This window comes from Paroedura picta, chromosome 2 (genome assembly GCF_049243985.1).
Source record: "Paroedura picta isolate Pp20150507F chromosome 2, Ppicta_v3.0, whole genome shotgun sequence".
NCBI lineage: Eukaryota > Metazoa > Chordata > Lepidosauria > Squamata > Gekkonidae > Paroedura > Paroedura picta.
The window spans coordinates 19,608,309-19,616,654 of record NC_135370.1 but is presented as its reverse complement, the minus strand read 5'-3'; positions in this window follow the sequence as shown (position 1 = coordinate 19,616,654).

Genomic DNA, 8,346 nt, shown 5'->3' with positions numbered 1-8,346 from the left:
ATATTGTTCCGGGTGGGCGTTGTATTGGTTTTTCGGAAGTGTTAGACCTGTAAGAGAAAAATTTAAATGGTTGGGAAAGGCCATGGGATGTAGAAATATTTTTTTCACATTTTACTTCCTTGTAAAAACAGGAAAATCAATAGGGATTTTTGTACGGATAAGTACCCAGTGAACGGTTCGTTTAGCTTTATATATTGTTCCTGGTGGGCGTAGTTTTGGTTTTTCAGAAGTGTTAGACCTGTAAGAGAAAAATTTAAATGGTTGGGAAAGGCCATGGGATGTAGAAATACTTTTTTCACATTTTATTTCCTTGTAAAAACAGGTAAATCAATAGGGTTTTTCGTACGGATAAGTACCCAGTGAATGGTGCATTTAGCTTTATATATTGTTCCGGGTGGGCGTTGTATTTGTTTTTCGGAAGTGTTAGACCTGTAAGAGAAAAATTTAAATGGTTGGAAAAAGCCATGGGATGTAGAAATATTTTTTTCACATTTTATTTCCTGGTAAAAACAGGTAAATCAATAGTGATTTTCGTACGGATAAGTACCCAGTGAACGGTTCGTTTAGCTTTATATATTGTTCCGGGTGGGCGTTGTTTTGGTTTTTCGGAAGTGTTAGACCTGTAAGAGAAAAATTTAAATGGTTGGGTAAGGCCATGGGATGTAGAAATATTTTTTCACATTTTATTTCCTGGTAAAAACAGGTAAATCAATAGTGATTTTCATACGGATAAGTACCCAGTGAACCGTTCGTTTAGCTTTATATATTGTTCCGGGTGGGCGTTGTATTGTTTTTTCGGAAGTGTTAGACCTGTAAGAGAAAAATTTAAATGGTTGGGAAAGGCCATGGGATGTAGAAATATTTTTTTCACATTTTACTTCCTTGTAAAAACAGGAAAATCAATAGGGATTTTCGTACGGATAAGTACCCAGTGAACCGTTCGTTTAGCTTTATATATTTTTCCGGGTGGGAGTTGTATTGGTTTTTCGGAAGTGTTAGACCTGTAAGAGAAAAATTTAAATGGTTGGGAAAGGCCATGAGATGTAGAAATATTTTTTTCACATTTACTTCCTTGTAAAAACAGGTAAATCAATAGGGTTTTTCGTACGGATAAGTACCCAGTGAACGGTTCGTTTAGCTTTATATATTGTTCCGGGTGTGCGTTGTATTGTTTTTTCGGAAGTATTAGACTTGTAAGAGAAAAATTTAAATGGTTGGGAAAGGCCATGGGATGTAGAAATATTTTTTTCACATTTTACTTCCTTGTAAAAACAGGAAAATCGATAGGGATTTTCGTACGGATAAGTACCCAGTGAACCGTTCGTTTAGCTTTAAATATTGTTCCGGGTGGGCGTTGTTTTGGTTTTTCGGAAGTGTTAGACCTGTAAGAGAAAAATTTAAATGGTTGGGAAAGGCCATGGGATGTAGAAATATTTTTTCACATTTTATTTCCTGGTAAAAACAGGTAAATCAATAGTGATTTTCGTACGGATAAGTACCCAGTGAATGGTTTGTTTAACTTTATATATTTTTCCGGGTGGGAGTTGTATTGGTTTTTCGCAAGTGTTAGACCTGTAAGAGAAAAATTTAAATGGTTGGGAAAGGCCATGGGATGTAGAAATATTTTTTTCACATTTTATTTCCTTGTAAAAACAGGTAAATCAATAGTGATTTTCGTACGGATAAGTACCCAGTGAACGGTTCGTTTAGCTTTATATATTGTTCCGGGTGGGCGTTGTATTGTTTTTTCGGAAGTGTTAGACCTGTAAGAGAAAAATTTAAATGGTTGGGAAAGGCCATGGGATGTAGAAATATTTTTTTCACATTTTACTTCCTTGTAAAAACAGGAAAATCAATAGGGATTTTCGTACGGATAAGTACCCAGTGAACCGTTCGTTTAGCTTTATATATTGTTCCGGGTGGGCGTTGTTTTGGTTTTTCGGAAGTGTTAGACCTGTAAGAGAAAAATTTAAATGGTTGGGAAAGGCCATGGGATGTAGAAATATTTTTTCACATTTTATTTCCTGGTAAAAACAGGTAAATCAATAGTGATTTTCGTACGGATAAGTACCCAGTGAATGGTTTGTTTAGCTTTATATATTTTTCCGGGTGAGAGTTGTATTGGTTTTTCGCAAGTGTTAGACCTGTAAGAGAAAAATTTAAATGGTTGGGAAAGGCCATGGGATGTAGAAATATTTTTTTCACATTTTATTTCCTTGTAAAAACAGGTAAATCAATAGGGTTTTTCGTACGGATAAGTGCCCAGTGAACGGTTCGTTTAGCTTTATATATTGTTCCGGGTGGGCGTTGTTTCGGTTTTTCGGAAGTGTTAGACCTGTTAAGAGAAAAATTAAAATGGCTGGGAAAGGCCATGGGATGTAGAAATATTTTTTTCACATTTTACTTCCTTGTAAAAACAGGAAAATCGATAGGGATTTTCGTACGGATAAGTGCCCAGTGAATGGTGCATTTAGCTTTATATATTGTTCCGGGTGGGCGTTGTATTTGTTTTTCGGAAGTGTTAGACCTGTAAGAGAAAAATTTAAATGGTTGGAAAAAGCCATGGGATGTAGAAATATTTTTTTCACATTTTACTTCCTTGTAAAAACAGGAAAATCAATAGGGATTTTTGTACGGATAAGTACCCAGTGAACGGTTCGTTTAGCTTTATATATTGTTCCGGGTGGGCGTTGTTTTGGTTTTTCGGAAGTGTTAGACCTGTAAGAGAAAAATTTAAATGGTTGGGTAAGGCCATGGGATGTAGAAATATTTTTTCACATTTTATTTCCTGGTAAAAACAGGTAAATCAATAGTAATTTTCATACGGATAAGTACCCAGTGAACCGTTCGTTTAGCTTTATATATTGTTCCGGGTGGGCGTTGTATTGGTTTTTCGGAAGTGTTAGACCTGTAAGAGAAAAATTTAAATGGTTGGGAAAGGCCATGGGATGTAGAAATATTTTTTTCACATTTTACTTCCTTGTAAAAACAGGAAAATCAATAGGGATTTTTGTACGGATAAGTACCCAGTGAACGGTTCGTTTAGCTTTATATATTGTTCCTGGTGGGCGTAGTTTTGGTTTTTCAGAAGTGTTAGACCTGTAAGAGAAAAATTTAAATGGTTTGGAAAGGCCATGGGATGTAGAAATACTTTTTTCACATTTTATTTCCTTGTAAAAACAGGTAAATCAATAGGGTTTTTCGTACGGATAAGTACCCAGTGAACGGTTCGTTTAGCTTTATATATTGTTCCGGGTGGGCGTTGTATTGTTTTTTCGGAAGTGTTAGACCTGTAAGAGAAAAATTTAAATGGTTGGGAAAGGCCATGGGATGTAGAAATATTTTTTTCACATTTTACTTCCTTGTAAAAACAGGAAAATCAATAGGGATTTTCGTACGGATACGTACCCAGTGAACCGTTCGTTTAGCTTTATATATTGTTCCGGGTGGGCGTTGTTTTGGTTTTTCGGAAGTGTTAGACCTGTAAGAGAAAAATTTAAATGGTTGGGAAAGGCCATGGGATGTAGAAATATTTTTTCACATTTTATTTCCTGGTAAAAACAGGTAAATCAATAGTGATTTTCGTACGGATAAGTACCCAGTGAATGGTTTGTTTAGCTTTATATATTTTTCCGGGTGAGAGTTGTATTGGTTTTTCGCAAGTGTTAGACCTGTAAGAGAAAAATTTAAATGGTTGGGAAAGGCCATGGGATGTAGAAATATTTTTTTCACATTTTATTTCCTTGTAAAAACAGGTAAATCAATAGGGTTTTTCGTACGGATAAGTGCCCAGTGAACGGTTCGTTTAGCTTTATATATTGTTCCGGGTGGGCGTTGTTTCGGTTTTTCGGAAGTGTTAGACCTGTTAAGAGAAAAATTAAAATGGCTGGGAAAGGCCATGGGATGTAGAAATTTTTTTTTCACATTTTACTTCCTTGTAAAAACAGGAAAATCAATAGGGATTTTTGTACGGATAAGTACCCAGTGAACGGTTCGTTTAGCTTTATATATTGTTCCGGGTGGGCGTTGTTTTGGTTTTTCGGAAGTGTTAGACCTGTAAGAGAAAAATTTAAATGGTTGGAAAAAGCCATGGGATGTAGAAATATTTTTTTCACATTGTATTTCCTGGTAAAAACAGGTAAATCAATAGTGATTTTCATACGGATAAGTACCCAGTGAACCGTACGTTTAGCTTTATATATTGTTCCGGGTGGGCGTTGTATTGGTTTTTCGGAAGTGTTAGACCTGTAAGAGAAAAATTTAAATGGTTGGGAAAGGCCATGGGATGTAGAAATATTTTTTTCACATTTTACTTCCTTGTAAAAACAGGAAAATCAATAGGGATTTTCGTACGGATAAGTACCCAGTGAACCGTTCGTTTAGCTTTATATATTGTTCCGGGTGGGCGTTGTTTTGGTTTTTCGGAAGTGTTAGACCTGTAAGAGAAAAATTTAAATGGTTGGGAAAGGCCATGGGATGTAGAAATATTTTTTCACATTTTATTTCCTGGTAAAAACAGGTAAATCAATAGTGATTTTCGTACGGATAAGTACCCAGTGAATGGTTTGTTTAGCTTTATATATTTTTCCGGGTGAGAGTTGTATTGGTTTTTCGCAAGTGTTAGACCTGTAAGAGAAAAATTTAAATGGTTGGGAAAGGCCATGGGATGTAGAAATATTTTTTTCACATTTTATTTCCTTGTAAAAACAGGTAAATCAATAGGGTTTTTCGTACGGATAAGTGCCCAGTGAACGGTTCGTTTAGCTTTATATATTGTTCCGGGTGGGCGTTGTTTCGGTTTTTCGGAAGTGTTAGACCTGTTAAGAGAAAAATTAAAATGGCTGGGAAAGGCCATGGGATGTAGAAATTTTTTTTTCACATTTTACTTCCTTGTAAAAACAGGAAAATCAATAGGGATTTTTGTACGGATAAGTACCCAGTGAACGGTTCGTTTAGCTTTATATATTGTTCCGGGTGGGCGTTGTTTTGGTTTTTCGGAAGTGTTAGACCTGTAAGAGAAAAATTTAAATGGTTGGGTAAGGCCATGGGATGTAGAAATATTTTTTCACATTTTATTTCCTGGTAAAAACAGGTAAATCAATAGTGATTTTCATACGGATAAGTACCCAGTGAACCGTACGTTTAGCTTTATATATTGTTCCGGGTGGGCGTTGTATTGGTTTTTCGGAAGTGTTAGACCTGTAAGAGAAAAATTTAAATGGTTGGGAAAGGCCATGGGATGTAGAAATATTTTTTTCACATTTTACTTCCTTGTAAAAACAGGAAAATCAATAGGGATTTTTGTACGGATAAGTACCCAGTGAACGGTTCGTTTAGCTTTATATATTGTTCCTGGTGGGCGTAGTTTTGGTTTTTCAGAAGTGTTAGACCTGTAAGAGAAAAATTTAAATGGTTGGGAAAGGCCATGGGATGTAGAAATACTTTTTTCACATTTTATTTCCTTGTAAAAACAGGTAAATCAATAGGGTTTTTCGTACGGATAAGTACCCAGTGAACGGTTCGTTTAGCTTTATATATTGTTCCGGGTGGGCGTTGTATTGTTTTTTTGGAAGTGTTAGACCTGTAAGAGAAAAATTTAAATGGTTGGGAAAGGCCATGGGATGTAGAAATATTTTTTTCACATTTTACTTCCTTGTAAAAACAGGAAAATCAATAGGGATTTTCGTACGGATAAGTACCGAGTGAACCGTTCGTTTAGCTTTATATATTTTTCCGTGTGGGAGTTGTATTGGTTTTTCGGAAGTGTTAGACCTGTAAGAGAAAAATTTAAATGGTTGGGAAAGGCCATGAGATGTAGAAATATTTTTTTCACATTTACTTCCTTGTAAAAACAGGTAAATCAATAGGGTTTTTCGTACGGATAAGTACCCAGTGAACGGTTCGTTTAGATTTATATATTGTTCCGGGTGGGCGTTGTATTGTTTTTTCGGAAGTGTTAGACCTGTAAGAGAAAAATTTAAATGGTTGGGAAAGGCCATGGGATGTAGAAATATTTTTTTCACATTTTACTTCCTTGTAAAAACAGGAAAATCAATAGGGATTTTCGTACGGATAAGTACCCAGTGAACCGTTCGTTTAGCTTTATATATTGTTCCGGGTGGGCGTTGTTTCGGTTTTTCGGAAGTGTTAGACCTGTTAAGAGAAAAATTAAAATGGCTGGGAAAGGCCATGGGATGTAGAAATTTTTTTTTCACATTTTACTTCCTTGTAAAAACAGGAAAATCAATAGGGATTTTTGTACGGATAAGTACCCAGTGAACGGTTCGTTTAGCTTTATATATTGTTCCGGGTGGGCGTTGTTTTGGTTTTTCGGAAGTGTTAGACCTGTAAGAGAAAAATTTAAATGGTTGGGTAAGGCCATGGGATGTAGAAATATTTTTTCACATTTTATTTCCTGGTAAAAACAGGTAAATCAATAGTGATTTTCATACGGATAAGTACCCAGTGAACCGTACGTTTAGCTTTATATATTGTTCCGGGTGGGCGTTGTATTGGTTTTTCGGAAGTGTTAGACCTGTAAGAGAAAAATTTAAATGGTTGGGAAAGGCCATGGGATGTAGAAATATTTTTTTCACATTTTACTTCCTTGTAAAAACAGGAAAATCAATAGGGATTTTTGTACGGATAAGTACCCAGTGAACGGTTCGTTTAGCTTTATATATTGTTCCTGGTGGGCGTAGTTTTGGTTTTTCAGAAGTGTTAGACCTGTAAGAGAAAAATTTAAATGGTTGGGAAAGGCCATGGGATGTAGAAATACTTTTTTCACATTTTATTTCCTTGTAAAAACAGGTAAATCAATAGGGTTTTTCGTACGGATAAGTACCCAGTGAACGGTTCGTTTAGCTTTATATATTGTTCCGGGTGGGCGTTGTATTGTTTTTTTGGAAGTGTTAGACCTGTAAGAGAAAAATTTAAATGGTTGGGAAAGGCCATGGGATGTAGAAATATTTTTTTCACATTTTACTTCCTTGTAAAAACAGGAAAATCAATAGGGATTTTCGTACGGATAAGTACCGAGTGAACCGTTCGTTTAGCTTTATATATTTTTCCGTGTGGGAGTTGTATTGGTTTTTCGGAAGTGTTAGACCTGTAAGAGAAAAATTTAAATGGTTGGGAAAGGCCATGAGATGTAGAAATATTTTTTTCACATTTACTTCCTTGTAAAAACAGGTAAATCAATAGGGTTTTTCGTACGGATAAGTACCCAGTGAACGGTTCGTTTAGATTTATATATTGTTCCGGGTGGGCGTTGTATTGTTTTTTCGGAAGTGTTAGACCTGTAAGAGAAAAATTTAAATGGTTGGGAAAGGCCATGGGATGTAGAAATATTTTTTTCACATTTTACTTCCTTGTAAAAACAGGAAAATCAATAGGGATTTTCGTACGGATAAGTACCCAGTGAACCGTTCGTTTAGCTTTATATATTGTTCCGGGTGGGCGTTGTTTTGGTTTTTCGGAAGTGTTAGACCTGTAAGAGAAAAATTTAAATGGTTGGGAAAGGCCATGGGATGTAGAAATATTTTTTCACATTTTATTTCCTGGTAAAAACAGGTAAATCAATAGTGATTTTCGTACGGATAAGTACCCAGTGAAAGGTTTGTTTAGCTTTATATATTTTTCCGGGTGGGAGTTGTATTGGTTTTTCGCAAGTGTTAGACCTGTAAGAGAAAAATTTAAATGGTTGGGAAAGGCCATGGGATGTAGAAATATTTTTTTCACATTTTATTTCCTTGTAAAAACAGGTAAATCAATAGGGTTTTTCGTACGGATAAGTGCCCAGTGAACGGTTCGTTTAGCTTTATATATTGTTCCGGGTGGGCGTTGTTTCGGTTTTTCGGAAGTGTTAGACCTGTTAAGAGAAAAATTAAAATGGCTGGGAAAGGCCATGGGATGTAGAAATATTTTTTTCACATTTTACTTCCTTGTAAAAACAGGAAAATCGATCGGGATTTTCATACGGATAAGTGCCCAGTGAATGGTGCATTTAGCTTTATATATTGTTCCGGGTGGGCGTTGTATTTGTTTTTCGGAAGTGTTAGACCTGTAAGAGAAAAATTTAAATGGTTGGAAAAAGCCATGGGATGTAGAAATATTTTTTCACATTTTATTTCCTGGTAAAAACAGGTAAATCAATAGTGATTTTCGTACGGATAAGTACCCAGTGAACGGTTCGTTTAGCTTTATATATTGTTCCGGGTGGGCGTTGTATTGTTTTTTCGGAAGTGTTAGACCTGTAAGAGAAAAATTTAAATGGTTGGGAAAGGCCATGGGATGTAGAAATATTTTTTTCACATTTTACTTCCTTGTAAAAACAGGTAAATCAAT